At 45.3% G+C, this 20419-nt stretch overlaps 1 protein-coding gene across 4 annotated transcripts in view; it reads right to left on the bottom strand.

Annotated features, from left to right (window-relative positions):
• cacna1fb (calcium channel, voltage-dependent, L type, alpha 1F subunit) overlaps positions 1-3614 on the bottom strand; it is a 49737-nt gene extending 46123 nt beyond the window's left edge. For 2 of the 4 annotated variants that reach the window (XR_005709401.1, XM_040153221.1), the window contains exon 1: positions 1530-2792. The gene's annotated coding sequence lies outside the window, so the exon portion shown is untranslated. Of the gene's footprint in view, positions 1-1529; positions 2793-3476 lie in introns of those variants that run through there. The other 2 variants (XM_040153220.1, XM_040153219.1) reach the window with 2 other exon arrangements.
• Between the last annotated feature and the right edge of the window lie 16805 nt (positions 3615-20419).

Here is a 20419-nt window from a genome sequence, read left to right as displayed (position 1 = left end):
AAACAAACAGTCGATCAACTCGTCCCTGTAAATCTATGGCGCCATCATGCCAGTAGTGACAGTGTCTGGAGGGTAGACGGAATAGAAGTTATTGATCGATCGGAGGGAGCGATGCCTGAAAAACTGCTGCAAATTTTTAAATGCGATGCACTGGTTTATCCAGGTCTGAATGAGGAAATCGATTAGAAGCCCTTCTTGTAAACAACTTTCGTAATCATACTTCCTGATGGGACCACATTAATGCAGTAGTTTTGTTTTCTATCACACAACAATGTGACACAAAAAAAAACCAAGCAACACTCACACACACACACACACACACACACACACACACACACACACAATGTGGCAGTGTGCTGTGATCGTGTCATCAACTCAATGTAAAGTGACTTCATGAAGAGTGTGTGGAGTTCAACTGTAACTGAAGGTAGAGAGACACTGACATAAAGAGAGAGAGAGAGAGAGAGAGAGAGAGAGAGAGAGATAAACCGACAAAGCAGAAACTCAGCGGATCAGATCTGATCGCAGACCTGTCAATCATTTACTGGACTCATCCATGACCTTTGACCTTTAAAGTAGTGAGGAGTGCTTCATTAGGTTCACATCAGCTGACTGAACATCCTGAAGGAAATCTCTCCACAATAAAGTGACAATAGATGGACTAAAACAGCCTGTAGGACATAAACCTGAACTCTACCTGTTAGTCTGTCTCTAATAATCAGAATGGAAAAGAAGCAAGACGACGGGAAATATCAGTAACACTTTACTTGAAGTTCCCCTGTTTATCCTGTAGACGTAATAACTGGTTCCTAGCAGTTTCTAATGCAGCTGTGATCAGATCTCAGTGTTTATTAACGTCTTTGTTTCTATCACTGAACATCAATGGGCAGATGTTAAACCTGCTATGTGAGCAGGACAGACTGAAATATCTTAGAACCTGAAGTGATTTGAGGCTGAAAATCCGGCAGGGGGGGGTCACTGAGTACTGACTTAGTAGGGGGCCCAAACGTCTCCACACCTGAAACGGTTTTTAATGGATAGATAACAATCAATAATCAAAATAACTGTTAGTTGCTGTCATAAAACTACCTGCTGCTAAAACCACAATCGGTCCTTTTTACATTTCTATTTTTGCTCCTGTTCAGTAAACAAGACAAAACATGTACATCAGACAGTTTTCGCGTTAGCTGGTTCGGTTTCATCTGTGTCCTGCACAGGTTTAGCCTAGCTTAGCACAAATACTGGGAGCAGGGGGAAACTGTTAGCCTCACTCCAACCAAAGAAAAAAACTCTGCAAAGCTTCACATCTTCTGCATGTGAACCTTTATTTTAACATTTAAATACATTACTGTGATGTGAGACCACGTGGTCTAACATTATACGCACCTGACGGAGGAAAATATGCAGGAACACACACACACACACTACCCTGAGGCTGAACGTTAACGCCACCTGAGTCCATTCACTTCTAACACACTCAAAGCTGCTTCCACTCTGAGCTAAATATGTAGTTGTGTCGCGGTTCTCACCAGGTCGTGGTTGGTAGAGTTGGAGTCGTCCTCGGGAAACGGTTTGGAAACTCCCAGAGCAACACAGTTAGCAAAGATGGCTAACAGGATGAAGATATCAAACGGTCTGAGAGACAAGTTAAGGAAGCTCAGCAGGGACAAACAGTGTAAAAATATTTACTGTTAAGTTATTCATGCTGCTGTGTTTTACTGAGGGCTAGTTCATGTCTCTATATTAATGTCGTTGTTTATTTTATCCTGTGGCCTCCGCACAGTTTTTCACAGCTGACAGTCACCTGCTCATCAACACACTGTCGTCTGATGCAGAGAAGAACAGTTTGTGCAAACCCTGATGACCCGTGTTCTCCCAGCACGATCTGACAATGTCCCAGAGAGCCTCTTGTCATGTCGCAGAACGCTTGGCATTCTCAGTCTTCAGGTGCTCCCATAAATGTTCAGCGGGGTTGAGGTCAGGTGACATTGGAGGAAAGTCCATGACAGTCAGGACTCCTTGGTCTTCTTAGGTCTTCAGGTCATCCTAAACACTCTCGTGTTTAGGGTAACTATCCTTATGCAGTATGAATCCTTCTCCCTAAAGATGAAAACCAGAGGGTGTAGCATGTCTCTGAAGAATGGAGAGGTACTCCTCCTTGATCTGGGCGTAGTCGGTTTGGTGCAGGTGTCCAACTCCAGAGAAGGCAAAATACCCCCAGACTGAACGTTCCCACCACCACGTTTCATTGACGGTTTGATCCACGGTGGTATCCTTCCCTCTCCTGTTCGTCTCCTTACATACAACCTTCTGTTTCTGCTGTAAATCTAAGGCCTTGGATTCATCAGCATCAGTATTTTCCTGTCATCCACTGTGAAATGCTGGTATTTCTTAGCCCACCCCAAGCGTTTAGCCTTTTTTCCCCTCTAACTCTGAGGGAACTAAGCTCGATGTATTGATCTTCTGATGATGTGGTTTCTTTCGGTCTGCCCGATCATGCTTTGGATACAGCTGACCCAGTTTCTGCAAAGCGTTTTACAGTTTCATGCACTGCCCCCTCAGAAACCTTCAGCCACAATTTGAGGCTGAGAAAGCTCCTCTTTGCTTAGAGCAACAATTTGACTTCTGACACTTTCACTTGGTTCTGATGCCATTTTTTCCCACTATCACAATGCTACTTATTAAGCAATGATCTGCTGGGAACTTGAGACGCAGCCTTATTTATAACAGGTGAACACTGGCTGCAAGTTGAGTTACTTGAACGAGCCTCTGATGAGTAAATCAAACCCACCTGTGTCATCTGAACACATGCTTCAATGAAAGGGATACAACTCAAGGAAATCTGACCTTTGGTACAAAGGAGTTACGTCGGTCAACCCCCCCAGATCTACTTAGATTTGATTGCTGGCGTAGAAATAGATTGGAATCTTAAAATATTTCTTCTTCATTTTACATGACATCACTTCCTGTGTTTTTAAATGTTTCTGAATCCTCAAACTTTCTAATTATTTCCAGTTTTATGTGAAAATGTTAGAGATTTTCGATGTGGTCTCAGACTTTTGCACCCCACTGTATATTAAACATTAGTTTAAATATCAGAATAATTAGACAATGTTTTTTCTGAAAACTCATTTGGATAATGTAAAATTAAACATTAAAAGTCTTCACTTATACAAACAGATGTTAAGTTATGCTGTGGGCTGTAGCTTGAGCCCCATTTACATTTTGGAAAAATGTTCTTGCCGACTTCACTCTGATCAGCTCCTGTTGCAGTGCAGCCACTGATGTCCAGACAACTACCACTGGGTCACTGTGATACTGAAGGAAAGTTAAAAACGGGAAGATTCTGAATGAAGTTCTGCAGCCTCCTTTTCCTCTGGTTTCTCAGTGGATTTCTGGAGCTTTACTGCGGAGGGACATCAGAGATCATGACGTCCTTGCTGCAGTCTGTCTCTGGGTGTTTTACAGTGTCTCACCTTAACGTCCTCCGTGAGCTGTGTCACTGTCACTGCAGCGGCTGCGGCCGTCGATCGTGTTGATCAGCAGCTTCCTGTTGTTTGCAGATCACCTGTATACACCTGTCCCTCTCACCTCACACGGCGTCTTTGCCTCACCTCTCTCCCTCTGCCCCCCTCTGATTGGTCAGATCAAAGGATACTTCCACTCGACGATGGAGAGAGCGGCTCGTCTGATTGGATTGTTGAGTTTCAGACAGAATAATGCTCGAGGAGCTCGTTGGACCTGATTACTGCCCTGCACCTGAGGAGGAAGAACATCATCGTCCTCATCATTAACACCGATCACTTTATCCCCATCATTTATTCAGTTTTTCGAGGACTGAAAACACATGAACTGGTCCAGTTGGTCCTCATTCCAAAAAACAAACACAAAATTAGTTTGTTCTTGTGTTAAAGTTAATCAGATGGAAACAGTTTTTCCAACCAACTCAAAAAACTAATCAAGTAAAAGTACCAGTAAAAAACTGTAAAAATACTCCATTACAAAAGTACTGCATTCAAAATCCTACATAAATAAGAGTAGAGATGTATTATCAGCAACTGTGCTAAAAGTATCTACAGTAAAAGTACTTCATGTAGTTACTGTATCAAGTTAAGTATCACAAAGTTTCTTCCAAGTGTTTTAAAGTTGGAGTAGAAGCTGTTTTGTTTCTTCAACTTCAGATCAAAAGTCACTTTGACATCAGGTTCACAGAGCTGCGTCGTCCTGTCTTCTTCTTGGTTCTACAGTTTCTTGACGTGTTGTCTCACCTGTTTCTTGGTGTGTTGTCTCACCTGTAACTTGGTGTGTTGTCTCACCTGTGTCTGGGCGTGTTGTCTGTCTCTCTCACCTGTTTCTTGGCCTGTTGTCTGTCTGTCTCACCTGTTTCTTGGCGTGTTGTCTGTCTGTCTCACCTGTTTCTTGGCGTGTTGTCTGTCTGTCTCACCTGTTTCTTGGTGTGTTGTCTCACCTGTTTCTTGGTGTGTTGTCTCACGTGTTTCTTGGTGTGTTGTCTCACCTGTAACTTGGTGTGTTGTCTCACGTGTTTCTTGGTGTGTTGTCTCACCTGTTTCTTGGCGTGTTGTCTCACCTGTTTCTTGGCCTGTTGTCTGTCTGTCTCACCTGTTTCTTGGCGTGTTGTCTCACCTGTTTCTTGGCGTGTTGTCTGTCTGTCTCACCTGTTTCTTGGCGTGTTGTCTCACCTGTTTCTTGGCGTGTTGTCTCACCTGTTTCTTGGTGTGATGTCTCACCTGTAACTTGGTGTGTTGTCTCACCTGTGTCTGGGCGTGTTGTCTCACCTGTTTCTTGGCGTGTTGTCTGTCTGTCTCACCTGTTTCTTGGCGTGTTGTCTGTCTGTCTCACCTGTTTCTTGGCGTGTTGTCTCACCTGTTTCTTGGCGTGTTGTCTCACCTGTTTCTTGGCGTGTTGTCTCACCTGTTTCTTGGCGTGTTGTCTCACGTGTTTCTTGGTGTGTTGTCTCACCTGTAACTTGGTGTGTTGTCTCACCTGTTTCTTGGCGTGTTGTCTCACCTGTTTCTTGGCGTGTTGTCTCACCTGTTTCTTGGTGTGTTGTCTCACCTGTTTCTTGGCGTGTTGTCTGTCTGTCTCACCTGTTTCTTGGCGTGTTGTCTCACCTGTTTCTTGGTGTGTTGTCTCACCTGTTTCTTGGTGTGTTGTCTCACGTGTTTCTTGGTGTGTTGTCTCACCTGTAACTTGGTGTGTTGTCTCACGTGTTTCTTGGTGTGTTGTCTCACCTGTTTCTTGGCGTGTTGTCTGTCTGTCTCACCTGTTTCTTGGCGTGTTGTCTGTCTGTCTCACCTGTTTCTTGGTGTGTTGTCTCACCTGTTTCTTGGCGTGTTGTCTGTCTCTCTCACCTGTTTCTTGGTGTGTTGTCTCACGTGTTTCTTGGTGTGTTGTCTCACCTGTAACTTGGTGTGTTGTCTCACGTGTTTCTTGGTGTGTTGTCTCACCTGTTTCTTGGCGTGTTGTCTGTCTCTCTCACCTGTTTCTTGGCGTGTTGTCTCACCTGTTTCTTGGCCTGTTGTCTGTCTGTCTCACCTGTTTCTTGGCGTGTTGTCTCACCTGTTTCTTGGCGTGTTGTCCTCTCTTCCTCTGCGTTCCGGTCGAACTCGTGGTCGAGTGAAGCGTGTCAGTTCTCGTCATCCTCACGCCTCCCTCGTTCTCTCCGTCCAGCTCTTCGTCCCACTCTGCGTCCCTCTCCTCCCCTCCTCCTCCTCCTCCTCCTCCATCCCCCTCTCCTCCTCCTCCTCCTCCTCCCCCTCCCCTCCTCCCTCCTCCCCATCCACTGCTTTGGTGTAGCCGTTACGACCGGCACCTGGAGACAGAGAAGGACAGAAAAAATCCAGTCACTGAAATGACCCCAATCTGTTTTCAGTTCCAACCATCGTGTCTACTGAGTGATGACTTACACCTGGCGCTGCACCGAGGCACTGGCCGGTTGTTAAAGCGTTAGTGGTGCTAACTTGGGTGCTATTCGGTCGACAGAGTGACTAAGTGCTAAGTGATTTAATTAATAGTGCTTGTTACGGTGAACGGAGACTCTGAGGGTTCACAAGCTCCAGTCTGAATCCTGACTGAAATACAATTTATTCTGGACCAGGAGCAACATTCAACTGGGACCTGATCCTGGCCTCTTCTCAGCGATGCGTCTCTATCGCACCACCTCACCTGTAACTACGTGATCTGTAATCTCAGCTGTTAGTTGCATCGGTTTGCCAGCGAAGAGAAAGGAAGGAAGAAGACTGTGTGTTTAAAGATGAGTGGACTGCAGCTTGTTAATGGGTTTTCAGCAATGCTCCATCTGGGCAGACACACTTAAGACCTGCTCCCGCCCCAAGACCCGCTTAAGGCAGGAGCCCTCTCAACACCCTCAAATCCTGCTAGAAGCCCTCCTCCCAGCAGATTCAAAAAATGCAACAGAGGAGTCCGACTGAGGCCTGGTGGTTATGTAGAGTGATGGAGGGTGAGGGGACCAGGCGGAGACTGACCGACCACCGCTCACAGCTGTCAGACTCCCTGGTCCTCTGCCCTGCTGTTTATCAGCCCTGAACACAGCAGAGTTATCAACGGGCCCGTGTGTTGTGTTTACTGCCGCCGCAGATCTGGTTCATGTACAGCCTCATTTTTCTGCTGGCATTCCTCAGGTTTGTGAGAGGTCAGCCGGTCTTCTGCGTTTTACACTCGGACCAGCAGCTGCTACCACAGTCGGGGGGTCAGCGTACGACGTGCAGCGGGCCTCAGGGTCAGGGAGAAGCCCTGACTAACCCTGAACCCAACTCTGAAATCCAGGCGGACACATACGGCTTCGTTTTGAGCAGAAGAAGCAGTTTTTACACACAATATGTATTTTGATGGAAAGAATCCATCTTTGTGCTCGGTGCAAATATAATTCTTTTCCTTTGCTTGGCCCCGCGGCGGCAGCGTCACACTGACAGGGGCGCGTTACACGGTCAAATTCAGCCTCATTCTCAGAAGCTGTTTCATCCCACTGGAGTCTGCAGCCCTCTTAAAGAAAGTGAAGAAGACGTTAGTTTGTTCCAGCCTCTGGACCCTCTGACGTGTAGGAAACATCTGGACGTTTATCATCTGCATCTTCAGCAGGGTTGAGTTTATCTGCTCACCAGTGATTTATCTGCAACTTTAACGCCTTTACATTCTCCTCTACTTCTGTGTTCGACTCATCGTGTTTTCCTTCAAGGTCAAAGAGGAGAAGAGAGAAAAGAAAGGAGGTGAAATGAACAGAGAGAAGAGGAGGAGAGAGATGAGAGAGTTTCCAGAGGAGGTGAAAACAGAAATATTGTAGTGAACAGCTGTGACCTAGATCTGTGTGTGTGTGTGTGTGTGTGTGTGTGTGTGTGTGTGTGTGTGTGTGTGTGTGATCTGGGCCGTGATTTATGTGTTAGTACCTGAGGACCCTGAACACACACACACAGATAAACCCAGTGATGGACAGCACAGTGAGATTAAATGATGATCTCTCTCGACCGACCGACCGACCTTTGTTTAGTGATTTCCTAGATTTCCCGTGTTTCCCAGAATGCCTTGCTGTTCCGTCCAGCTTTTTTTGTTTTCCATGCAGGTAGACAGAGAGAGCAGGCAGTTTGTACATCTTGTATGTCTGGTAACTAAGGCTGAAACCGATGCTTGTTCTCAATACATGAGATTATTTTCTACATGAACTGATTCATCGTTTGGTTTATAAAATGTCACCAAAGAGCAAAAAATTCAGCAGGAAACACGAGCGTAAGAACGACAAACAACAGAAACACATGAACCACGAGCAGCAAACAAACGGTTATCCGTGGAACGGAAGCGCGGCACGGGATCAAAACACTCCAAGTTAAAATAAGTTATTTCCACCGAACATTTTCACATTCTTTTCCTAAACCTCTCCGACTTTTCTCTGCGAGGTTCGTTTGTACAAGTGTTTCAAGTCAGATCCAGTAACGTCTGTTAACCGGACAAACTTGACGTGAATCGTCGGTTTCAGCCTGATGAACGTCGCCTGTTCATGAGATCAGCCCGGTCAACCAGAAACGATCTTTCTATACAACAGGAGGAGAAACAGGAGGAGCAGCCAGGAAGCTGATTTTTTTCAAGGGTTCATAAACCCAAAAGGTCGGACACTACTGGTTTAGTTGTAACTATGTGGTGTATTTTAGACAATCAGCATATTTTCCTTTGCGTAAAATCTTAATCTAGTCTACAGTAACACAGTAAAACAGTATAACTCAAGTAAAGTATCTCAAAATTGTACCTATGTACAGCACTTGAGTGAATGTACTTAGTTACTTTCAACCACTGCTCTGCTTCGCATTCTCACACACACACACAGCGTGAGCTACAGCCGCTGGTCCGGCCATCAGGAGCAGCTGGGAATCGAACCACCGACCCTTGGATCAGCAGACCACCTGCTCTGCCTCTCTCAGCTGCATCAACACAGTGGTCATTAACTCTGACTGTGGCAGGCGAGCTCTCTTTTCATGGAGCCGAACCAGAACCGGCGTCTGCCTGGACGGAAGGACGTCAGCCGAAACGCTGAGAATGATCAGCGTGGAGCGTAGTTCCCGTTCCCGTAGTTCCACGCAGCAGCGTGGTCCTTTAACGGGTCTCCTCCTCTGAACTCTGAGCTGGCAGTTTCTCAGCAGGTCTGTCATCTGTCCAATGAGCAGCTGAGACTCGGACGGTGCAGGTCACATGACTGTGGGTCACGTTGTTTTGTTCCTGTGGTGGAGCTGCTTCACCCGCAGGATGGCAAGAACCACCGACTAATTATCCCCGAATTATCCCGAGTCAACTCACATCATCATGACAACAGTGTGTGTGTGTGTGAGATGGTCTAACAGGGCATCCCACATTCGCACACAACCCGCATCCGCCTTGTTAACTTTCTACTTTTCGCTGGCCGGTCTCAGTGTGAGTCTGTGATGGTGAGTTTATATGAGTGTGTTTTAGAGAGAGAGTGTGTGTGTGTGTCTGTGTGTATGTGTGTGTGTGTGTGTCACGCTGCCCTCCAGCCTGGTCCAGCTGGAAGGTCATCAGTTCATTTAGTGAATGTTGGGGCAGTTTTTCTTCTTCTTCACTGCTCAGATCACACACACACACACACACTTGTTTTACTATATTCATTGGGACCCATCATTGACATAACACTTTCCCTACCCAGTTACCCCGACCTCAACCATCCCAGCCAAAAGCCTGACCCTAACCTAAACCTGATTCTTAGCTGAACCCTGAACCAAGTCTGAATCCTCAATCAGCTTTTTAAACTTGTGGGTCTGAATGCATCTGGAGACTTCAGAGACTGTGGACATGTATTCATGATGCTGTAAGGACTGGTAAAAGCTCATTTTGCATTTATTTTGGAGTAAAAACCGCTCGTTTCTGTGACTTAACTGTAGTTGTCACTGGAAAAACTTTCTCTGAAAAACGGATGATTAAAGAAGAGGAACAAAGTGGGGCTAAGTGGGGTTGCCATCCAGCCAATCATCTCTTCACAACGTTCCCCAAACGATATGATCCAATCAGTTCTCATTACCTTCCAGAACGACCCACAGGGCCCACCAATCAGAAAACACTCACATCAGCAGGACCCCATGTTCAAAACCGTTACCAATCATTGTTAGCAATGGTCAGTTCAGACGTATGAATCACAAAAGAGATTAATCTTTGTAATGATCTAAACCAAAATACCAACGTAACGGAATCGCTTTGGGTTCTGGACGAAACGAGACACTTGAAGACGTCACCACGCACTGTGGGTAGTTGCAATGGGCAGAAGTCAGTCTTATTTATATAGCGCCAGATCATAACTGAATCTATCTCAGTTGGCACTTTGCGTATAGAGCAGGTCAATTGAAAAAATTATTGGCAGATTACCCAGAATAATCGATAATGAAAATAATCGTTAGTTGCAGCCCTATTGAAGATAAACTGCCAGGCCAGAAGTATGTTCAAGTGTTAGATTTCCACACTTGATTTGATTTCATTTTAGTCTGCGTCTTCTCAGCAGTCGGAGGCAACAGCTGCCTCCATCTCTGATGTGTTGTTCACCTGTCTATAGATACGAGGGCGTAGGTTTGGTTTCAGAAGCGGGAGACACGAGAAGTTAAAAACAAAACAGAACAGCAACAACAACAACAGAGAAGAACATGTAAAATAACTGAGCAAATAACAAATTACACTCAACTGAATTACGGTGTTTTCCCTAATAAAGCTCAAGGCTCCACCTGCTGCAGCAGAAGACAGTGTGGTTTTAGTGGCACTGGATATAATTCATGACATAAAAATCCTCGGCTGCTGCCGTTATTTCTCAGCCTTCTACAGGTGAAGCTCAGTGTCTGATAGAAGAGTTTTAAAAGGGCGTTTTAGTTGCTCTTGGCAGGAGACGCCCCTGGTCTGGTAACATTTGGTAGCTCGTTCCACCATCGGGGAACCACAAACGAGAACAGTCTGGAATGTGATTGCCTTGTGTGCAGGGATGGCAGCGCCAGATGACGTTCCTCGGAGGAACGCAGTGGCCGAGAAGGAGCATAAGCCTGTATGACTGAGTTCATGAAGATGGGTGCAGACCCAAAAGCCACTCTGTAGGCGAGCATTAGTGACTTGAATTTGATTCAGGCGCCCTGGGTAGCCAGTGGAGGTCACTGAGCAGCGGAGTGACATGTGCCCTTTTAGGCTGATCGAAAACCAGACGAGCCGCCGCACTCTGGACCATCTGTAAGGGTTTGACTGCGCGAAGGGAGGCTAGAGGGGCATCGCAGTAGTCGAGGCGAGAGATAAATGAGTACTGTTAGTTTTTTCAAAGAAGAGAGCAGCTCTGGTCTCCATGAGCCAAGTGGATTATTTTCTACAGCACAAATGCGAAAGTCTGACTTTAGAAGAAAAACTGGAGATTAAACTTCTCCGTGCCACCAGCTGCAGGGTATTGTTATAAACCAAACCTGGTCAAAATAATCACAGATTTAACCTGGTAGCTGTGTTTGCTTTGCAGAGTCCAGTTTTAACGCCTCTGTAATTAAGTGCACAAGTGTCACCAAGTAATAAAACCGACTGTGAACAGGGTCAGTGTGGTCTTCATAAGAAATGATCTGTGGGGCATATAGGGAACCCTACGCAAAAACCTGTAATGAATGAACTGGTGACTGAAATATCGTTCCACATTAGTTAACAGTTGTAAAAAAGGAAAAAAGGGCCAGTTTTAATGAACCTGATCGGCTGGAAAAGTTAAACTGGTCTGACTGTCTCCGTTTGACTTGAGCTGCATCAGGACAAAACCTTCTCTGCACTTTAGAGGTTTCTCTGAGGTTTAAGCAGAGTTACAATAAGCTTCATTTCACCGCTCGAACGAAAGGGTGGATTAACTCTGCTGTCATGGTAACAGATGATGTCACGTGTTAATGCCCATTTCCATGACAACGTTATCAGAAGGTCCGTTGGGGCCATCTTATTTGAGCAAGCAGAGAGCGGGAAGTCTGATCCTCCATCAGGATCAGGAGGATTAATGGGTCCCTCTTTAAATGATGGAGGCGGTGACCTCTGTTAAACCTGTCCCACCTGAGGTCAGAGGTCACAGTCACCTTATCTGATCAGCTGACTGAGATTCTCTCAACATCCAGGCTCTTATTTTGATAGCTCTGTCCATCGTTCCTGTCAGTGATCATTTATTTCAGCAGCTTCACTGCAGAGACACAGAAACATCTGACCTAGTCCAGTTTAACTCAGGTATCTAAAGAGGCGGTTCCCAACTTGGGGTCGAGACCAAGATAAATATGAGAGGTCAAAAGATGAGTTAAGGGATGAGAAAGAAAACGACACATATTTCTGTTGTTCTTTGTTTTTACAGCTTTTCTCTTCTCTTTGTGGCTTCTCTTGAGACACACTGGCTACGTTCACCTCCTCAGGCCTCAGTAATCCTGCAGATCAAACAGTCCTTTTCTGTGCTTGAACTGCTTATAACTCACAACCAAAACCAGGCTCTGCCCTAAACCTCGAGTCACAAGTAGACGCCGCTTTGCTTTGACAGCTCACGCCTCTGAAGTCTAAATCAAAGCTCTGATTTAACAGAAAAAACTAACTTTGTTGAATTGTCAGTAATATTCATCCGTTTCACCGTAAAACTGCAGCTGCAGTAGGACACGGGTCTCTGAGGTGGACGTGTCTCACAGTGGGAGAGATCTCACCACTTTTCTCTCATGACTGCCAGCTTCAGTCGGCCCAACATGTTTGAGTAACGGGCGTCACGTCCTGGCATAAGAGCCGACTCTGTGGCTCCGTCCCTATATCCCTATATTAGACACCCCTGGTTGTCCTGGGGGTGTCCTGCGGGTTTCTACCATTTAGAGGTTTCGTACGGTGATATATGATATGATTATTTTTTTAGTGTCACACACCTAAAGGTGCCCAAGTCTCATGAGCTGACAAACGTGACCTTCAGAGGCAAGAGAAAGCAAAAAGAAATGAAGAACTCTCGTTGTACGACTGTTGATCTTGGGATTTATGTCTAATGTCTTGTATGTGAAGATGTTTTGTAACCTGCAGCCATCTGTCAGATCAGACAGATCTGGGACGTCCAGCAGACACTTTCTGTCCTCTGGGACTGAATGAAGCATCCAGTTTCCAAAGGCTACTTTTTCAAATAGGAGAAACTTCAAATAACAACAATTAATAATGATTAGTGATGATAATAATATTGAATAACTCTGCATCTCCCTCACCGCTCATCTGAACAGTCCATGCAGAGTGGAGTCATCTTCTATTAACATCATGAGGAAATGCTGTTAATCAACGTATCAGTCAAATGTTTCACAGACAACGTGTTTGTTTTCCTCCAAAACGTCTGATCCTGCAGCACAACATCCACCTGCGGCGACTCCAGTGTCATTAAACTGGTTCATGGTTCTGTTCAGACTCTCACGGCACCTGGTTCAGGTTCGGGAAAGATCCTGGTCTGGTCTAAGACAGAGTTCACAGTGACTTTAGACACAACCTGTTTATTAACATTGAACCGAAACCACCATCTTTCCCAAACCTGAACCAAAGAGCTGCTGTTGTCTGAACCACAGACGGGACTCTTGATGTGGACCTGGTCTCTGAGTCAAAAACTTTACATGCCCACCCTCCACCCTGGCCTCTGACCTAGGACCAAATCCTGTCAGTGATTATTTTTGCCGCCAAGTTGTAATTGGGAAACAGTTCAGTGCAATATAAACATCGTTTCTAGCAGACAGGGTTGAAGCTCACAACAGTGGCATTTTGACGTGGGTCATCTTGGGCTGAGCATTACAACTTATCAGGACTCGTTACTGTCCCGGTTCTCACAACTGATGCATATCAAAGCTCCTGAAAAGCAGCACCTTTATCACATTCCCTACCTGGAATGACACATCCAGGCCACTGTGCTGTGACCACATCCTACGTTTCATGTGCTTGTAGCTGGACTAACAGACTTTACAATGAACCACTAATGTAACGGAGGGTGTTTCAGTGACCGACAGACAACGCATCAAATCCGGTTTGGTTCAAATGTGAATCTTTTCCAAGAAACTGGAGCCGTGAGCTGCCGTCAGTCATCAGACTGTAGCATTAACACTGGTCAGTGCACTGTATCTCAGAGAAGACGAGTCAGCGGTGATGATCAGGAATTAACGAACGTTTATCACTTGTTTCTCCGGTGAAAACTTGAGGGAGAGACGTGAGGCAAAGACGCCGTGTGAGGTGAGAGGGACAGGTGTATACAGGTGATCTACAAACAACAGGAAGCTGCTGATCAACACGATCGACGGCCGCAGCCGCTGCAGTGACAGTGACACAGCTCACGGAGGACGTTAAGGTGAGACACTGTAAAACACCCAGAGACAGACTGCAGCAAGGACGTCATGATCTCTGATGTCCCTCCGCAGTAAAGCTCCAGAAATCCACTGAGAAACCAGAGGAAAAGGAGGCTGCAGAACTTCATTCAGAATCTTCCCGTTTTTAACTTTCCATCAGTATCACAGTGACCCAGTGGTAGTTGTCTGGACATCAGTGGCTGCACTGCAACAGGAGCTGATCACAGCGTCATTTTCCAAAATGGAAACAGATAAAAAACACAGAGCTCAGGTTGTAGCTACAGTCTAATCACTGAGTTATTCCTGTTCACTTAATCATACAGATGTAAAAGCTGGGCTCCTTTACAATGATTGGGCAGGATCTAGGCTCTGATTGGGCGAGGTTTTGTCAGTCCACTCTGGCAACATTTGGTTTGAACAGAACAAACAAAAACCTTCAACTGATAAAGAATGTAATCACGAGTTTCTACTTCAGTCAGTCGTTTTAGCTTCTAGTCCTGAAGAGAGAAAAGCCAAAAAGATTCTGTAGCTTTAAAGGACAAGTTCACAGAAAACTGCTCTCAGAAAGTTCTCCCATCAGGTTTGAACTGGACTTATTTTCCTGCTGCTGCCGACACCAATGTGGGGAGGCCGGGAGAGCGGACAGGAAGTCCGGGCTGTGGTTGATATCACAGAACATAAACTGAAATCAGCCAGCGCTGCGGTCGTGCTGATGAAGGTGTGGATCTTCACTCGGATGCTCCATACATCACAGAACCAGAACAGCACAGTTTCAATTAAAGTCTCACCTGTGAATCATTCCTGATGGCGGGAAAAATATCTGGACAAATGATGTGATGCCAACCGATCCAACCCCACCCACTGAGGCTGAAAGCTCTTTTAAGGGAACAGACGACTTAAGTCAAGAGTCTTAAACAGTGGCTAATGAATTTGAAGTCGATCAGCTGATCAATGACCCCCCCGAGACGACGCTATTGCTCGCAGCTGGATTAATAGACATCGACCAACTCCGTTACAGCTGCTGTGACGTGAGGAACCAACTGGACCTGAAACCTGAACTTTTACAGGTAAAACCGTTTCGATCAGCTGATGACCCCCCCCCCCCAACACACACACACACACACACACACACACACACACACACCCCCGTATCCACAGACACGGGATCACAGTCACTTCTTACTTTTGCGGCTCTCCTCGTACATCTCCCCTGCGTTTCTCTCTCAGCTCCAAACACCGATAATCATCTTTAATCGATCCGCAGTTTGATCAGTTTCCTGTCTCTTCGATCCCCATCCGCTTGTTCTTCTTCTGATTCACAAACACAAACAACTTCTCCACATTTCACCCGCGATCGCTGTCGGATTTCTCTGAAATCAATCCACTTTTCTTCTGCCGCACCTGCCGATCAATTCATCGATTCCTCGATTCGTTCATTTAGATCCGAGCAGAGGAAAAAAGAGCGAAGAGATGAAATCAATCCAGAGACGAAGTCAGCTTCTTTTTTCAGCTTCGGTTCACTAATCTGACTCTCTCTCTCTCCAGCTATCTGTCCATCTCTCTCTCTCCTCTCGCTCTCTCTCTCTCTGTCTGTCAGTGTCTCTCTACCTCTCTCTCTCTCCCAATTGGGGATTAAAGAGAAAAAAGCTCACTGAGGTGGGGGGGCAGGGGGGCAGCTGGAGGCAAGTTAAAGGCGCAGAGAATGAAAATGTTACTAAGAGACACGTTATTATTAAAGAGATGTTAGACAGCAGAAATATCTGATGAAGATGGTGATGATGATGGTAATAATGGTGATGAAGATGGTGATGAAGATGGTGATGATGATGATGATTGATGATGATGATGATGTTGGTGGTGATGATGATGGTGATGATGAAGATGGTGATGATGGTGGTGATGGTGTTGATGATGATGATGGTGATGGTGATGAAGATGGTGATGATGAAGATGGTGATGATGATGGTAATAATGGTGATGACGATGGTGATAATGATGGTGGTGGTGATGATGATGATGATGATGGTGGTGGTGATGATGATGGTGATGATGATAATGATGATGGTGGTGATGATGATGATAATGATGATGATGATGGTGGTGGTGATGATGATAATGATGATGATGATGGTGGTGGATATGATGGTGAAGATGGTGATGTGGTCGGATTTATCGGACCACCATCATCAGATAAATCTGATGATAACCTCCCTTCCTGTGGAGGCGGGGCCCCCGGGGCCGACCAGAACACACCAGAGGGATTGTATCACAGCCAGGAACTTTGAGCATTACGGTCCCTCTGTATTACCAGGTCTGAGCCACTAAATGTATCCAGTAATTCCAGTACTTCCAGTACTTCCAGTACTGTCTAGAGACAGGACACACCGACATGACGCGAGCTTCCTCTGGAAGTAAAACAACATGTTTCGTTGTCCTGTTGGACACATGAAGCTGATGACATATGAAATTGGGAAACGTTGTACGGAGCCACGCAGTCTGTTGTATCCAGTCCAGCTCAGTCTGGTTGACTCGAGTCAGGTCAAGGCGGTTTACGTCTCTGAAGTCCTGATCAGTCTCAGCATACAGCTACGGTGAGCCCCGAGGGAAAAACATGATTCAGTCACTATCTTCACTGACTAGAGCTAAACCGCGTCACACGCTGAGTGAGTCTGTATCACTGTTTCAGGTTGTAATTCTCTCACCAACCACCAGCCACATGAAGTCCAGGTGAGTCCTCTGTCCGTAGACCCTCAAACCAGATCGGTTTGTCCTCGTCCGGTTCGTGGGTCTAAGGATAGAGGGTGTTGTTTACTGCAGATCAGGTTGGACATCAGAGTGTCAGCATACGGTTGTTTCCTGGAGGCCAAGCAGACCTGGTAGGAACTGAACTCACAGAACCGTCAGCAGAAAGGACTTGTCCGTTTATTTTTGGCCAGAACTAGATTATATCCTGTCCATCCTGGGAACCTCAAGAAAACCTAGAATATGTGGCTCAGCCTGATGCCACTGAGACCAGCAGAGACACCCAGATATTGGCAAAGACCAGCAGAGACATTCAGAGTTCAGTAGAAACTGGCAGGGACATCCAGAGACCCGCTGAGACCGGCAGAGACCTACAGAGACCAGCAGAGACCAGCAGAGACCTCCAGAGATCAGTAGAAACTAGCAGAGACATCCAAAGATCAGCAGAGACCAGCAGAGACCTCCAGAGATCAGTAGAAACTAGCAGAGACATCCAGAGACAACCGGAGACCAGCAGAGGCCAGCAGAGACCAGCAGAGACCAGTAGAGACTAGCAGACACATCCAGAGACTAGCAGAGACCAGCAGAGACCTCCAGAGACCAGCAGAGACTAGCAGAGACCAGCAGAGACCTCCAGAGATCAGTAGAAACTAGCAGAAACTTCCAGAGACCAGCAGTCTGGATCAGTGGTAAAAATCATTGCAGACCACTCGAAGGTAAATTGAAGCTTTAAGAGGATGATGATGATGAAACGTCAACCTTCACTGCTGAGACAGAGGTGAAGGACACACACACACACACACACACACACACACACACACACACACACACACACACACACACACACACAGTGTATAATCTGTTGCTTGATGGAGTCTTAATGTTCATTTTCAACACAAAGTCAAGAAGGAAACTCTATACCTCCTCTGACATTTGACCACCTTCACCTCCTCCTTCCTCCTCCACCCTCGAACACACTCCATCTCCTCTTGCTGTTTCTCTCCTTCTCTACCTATTGCCTTTCCTCCACCATCTCTTCCTCTTCCTCCTCTCTTCCTTCTTTACATCTTCCCCTCCTACACCCCCCTGCCTTCCTCTCCAACTACCTCTCCATCTGCTTTACCTCCTTCTCTCCTCATTTACTTTCTTCTCTCCTCCTCTAACTCCTCATGTTCTCTTCATCCTTCACCTGCTGAGATTTCAGTTTAATTAATGACAGACAGACAGACAGACAGAGATGGCAGGATGCAGGGCAGTGTGTTTGTGTGTGTGTGTGTTTGTGTGTGTGTGTGTGTGTGTGTGTGTGTGTGTGTCTGTGTGTGTGTGTGTGTGTGTGTGTGTGTGTGTGTGTGTGTGTCTCTCTCTAAGCCTCTATATTAAGCCGTCCATAATCCTGCTGCTGCTGCTGGACTCACAGAGGATTTACCTCTTTCTCTCTTTTCTCTCTTTCGTTCGTTGTTTCCGTCAAAAGAAAATATGAAATTAGAAAACAAATAAAATGAAATGAAATAAAAGGTCAGTGAGCAGACTCAGAAACAGCTGAATGAATCCAGCTTTTCTATTTGCTTCCCACATTTCCTGCCCTTTGTCACATTCTCGTTTTCTCCTGTTTCTGCTGAAAAGAAAAACTAAAGCAGATCACAGCAGAGACAGTAACAGTCGTCACAATCATCAGCGCGGGGCCTAACGGTCGGTCGCTCAAATAGACTGCAAACGTACAAACCCTGGTTCAAACATGTGGATCTTCTCTTTACTCATGAGATCGATGCAAAGGTTCAGTGGCGATCAAAGCAGCCAACCAGGGTTTCTGATCAGGATCATAACTGATCAATGCACCAGGTGAGTCAGAGGAGGAAGAGCCAGGGTTTCATGGAACAGACAGTCAGAGAGACAAACCTTAGAACTGTTGTTTTGCTGCTGTTGTTGTTGTTAGTGTTGTTGTTGACGTTGTTGCTGTTGATGTTGCTGTTTTTGTTGTAGTTGATGTTGTTGCTGTTGATGTTGCTGTTGTTAGAGTTGATTTTGTTGTTGTTGTTGTAGTTGATGTTGTTGCTGTTGTTGTTGTAGTTGATGTTGCTGTTGTTGCTGTTGTTGTTGTTGTTGATGTTGTTGCTGTTGTTGTTGTTGTTGTAGTTGATGTCGTTGCTGCTGTTGTTGTTAATGTTGTTGATATTGTTGATGTTGTTGATGTTGTTGCTGTTGATGTTGTTGCTGTTGCTGTTGATGTTGTTGTAGTTGATGTTGTTGCTGTTGATGTTGCTGTTGTTGTTGTAGTTGATGTTGTTGCTGTTGTTGTTGTTGTTAATGTTGTTGATATTGTTGATGTTGTTGATGTTGTTGCTGTTGATGTTGTTGCTGTTGTTGTTGCTGTTGTTGTTGCTGTTGTTGTTGTTGCTGTTGTTGCTGTTGATGTTGTTGTAGTTGATGTTGTTGCTGTTGATGTTGCTGTTGTTGTTGTTGATGTTGTTGCTGTTTTTGTTGTTGTTGTTGTTGATGTTGTTGCTGTTGATGTTGTTGCTGTTGTTGTTGCTGTTGTTGTTGCTGTTGTTGTTGTTGCTGTTGTTGCTGTTGATGTTGTTGTAGTTGATGTTGTTGCTGTTGATGTTGCTGTTGTTGTTGTAGTTGATGTTGTTGCTGTTGTTGTTGTTGTTAATGTTGTTGATATTGTTGATGTTGTTGATGTTGTTGCTGTTGATGTTGTTGCTGTTGTTGTTGCTGTTGTTGTTGTTGCTGTTGTTAGTGTTGTTGTTGACGTTGTTGCTGTTGTTGTAGTTGATGTGGTTGCTGTTTTTGTTAATGTTGTTGATATTGTTGATATTGTTGATGTTGTTGATGTTGTTGCTGTTGTTGTTGCTGTTGTTGTTGTTGTTGCTGTTGAACCTCCTAGGTGCCAGTGGAAAGTGCAGCGGTGGAATGATCAGTGATCAGTGTGTGATGACTCTTTGTAATGGATCTGTGAAAAATGTCTCTGTCTTTAATAAGTTTTGAAATCATACATTTGTACTTTTACAAGGTTCTGCTTATGTATGTTAACTATAAAGAGAGGGAAAGAGAGAGAGAGAGCGCAGGTACCGTTCATCAACGGCCAGCACTGTGATGATGGCAGGGAGCTGGGACTGTTGGCGTACGCATCCTGCGCTGATGGTAACTACCACATGCAAACAGACAAAGCTGTGTTAATGTTGACAAGACAGTGGTAGGTTTTACTCATTATCACTGGGATGATGAAAAAAACGCTGACGCAGGCTCCCTCCTAATCTCCTACAACGTAAGGTTACAACATACACCAGACATCAGTAAGGCTTTCTGCTGAGCTGCTGGAATAATGATCATGTTGGCTTTAGTTATACATGTCCTGTGCTTGGTTAATGTGGTTGATACAAACCATTTTCTCTTTAAACTCGATCAACTTTCCTGTAAAACACTGTTGTGTGAATAAAGTTTAATATTATTCTTATTCTAATTCTTAAAAGGACATTAGGTTAAAACCTTTCTTTCTTTCTGAATCAGCAGCAGAATAATTTGTCTTTTTTCCCCCCTAATTTTTCTCTCCCACAATCCTCTCTGGATGACCTCATCCCTCAGTTAATAAACATATCTCTGCTGCCTCCTTCTGGATGAATAAAGTGTTACAACCAGTGTGTGTGTGTGTGTGTGTGTGTGTGTGTGTGTGTGTGTGTGTGTGTGTTTCCCTGGAGATCTCCACTGTAACTTCACACCACGATAACCAAAGAGCTATTGATTAGAGAATCCCCCAGTCTCGAGGGGAGACTGGGTCCTCACAGAAACCAGAGACAATTTTGTTCAGTGTTCACATCTCTGTTGTTGTT

Source organism: Xiphias gladius, chromosome 18 (genome assembly GCF_016859285.1).
Source record: "Xiphias gladius isolate SHS-SW01 ecotype Sanya breed wild chromosome 18, ASM1685928v1, whole genome shotgun sequence".
NCBI classification, from domain to species: Eukaryota; Metazoa; Chordata; class Actinopteri; order Istiophoriformes; family Xiphiidae; genus Xiphias; species Xiphias gladius.
The sequence above is the reverse complement of the archived record's forward strand: the minus strand, read 5'-3'. Positions and strand labels throughout refer to the sequence as shown.